This window comes from Chinchilla lanigera, unplaced genomic scaffold (genome assembly GCF_000276665.1).
Source record: "Chinchilla lanigera isolate Chin_1 unplaced genomic scaffold, ChiLan1.0 scaffold00010, whole genome shotgun sequence".
Taxonomy (NCBI): Eukaryota; Metazoa; Chordata; class Mammalia; order Rodentia; family Chinchillidae; genus Chinchilla; species Chinchilla lanigera.
In genome coordinates this window covers 36597536-36597963 of record NW_004955411.1, presented here as the reverse complement: position 1 = coordinate 36597963, position 428 = coordinate 36597536, and the positions used below count along the sequence as shown (strand labels likewise).

Here is a 428-nt window from a genome sequence, read left to right as displayed (position 1 = left end):
TCAAGGCAGAATTGCAGCTAATATCACCCCCCTTCTCCAGTCCTATCCCATTAACTCGCAACTCCACACAGTCCTCAAAACAGGCACGCACCTCCTCCTCCGCCTCGCATCCTCCCGCACACCCCGCGCCGCACGCGCCAGGCTGCCACAGTAATGCTCAGCCCACTCGGCGGCCCCACCCCGGCCCACCCCGCCCCGCCTTAGCCACCAATGGCTGCGGCTCGCATCTCCAAGGGCCCTTTGGATAGGCAGCGCGGCCTGCCACTCTCCGGGCGCGCCCCGCCCTTCTCGCTCCCCGCGGGCCGGAGGGGCTGAGCATCAGCGAGAGTAGCTGCTAGCAGCCGCGGCGGCGGGGCGTTGCAGTTGCGCCATCTGTCAGGAGCCGAGCCGGCGGGAGGGGGCTGCGGGAGAGGAGGAGGGGTCGCCGG

The 428-nt window shown here is 69.4% G+C and overlaps 1 protein-coding gene across 1 annotated transcript in view; it reads left to right on the top strand.

Annotated features, from left to right (window-relative positions):
- Positions 1-303: 303 nt before the first annotated feature.
- Fyn (FYN proto-oncogene, Src family tyrosine kinase) overlaps positions 304-428 on the top strand; it is a gene marked incomplete in the record, with an annotated part of 194505 nt that continues 194380 nt past the window's right edge. Inside the window, 1 exon segment of the mRNA XM_005377912.2 lies at positions 304-428.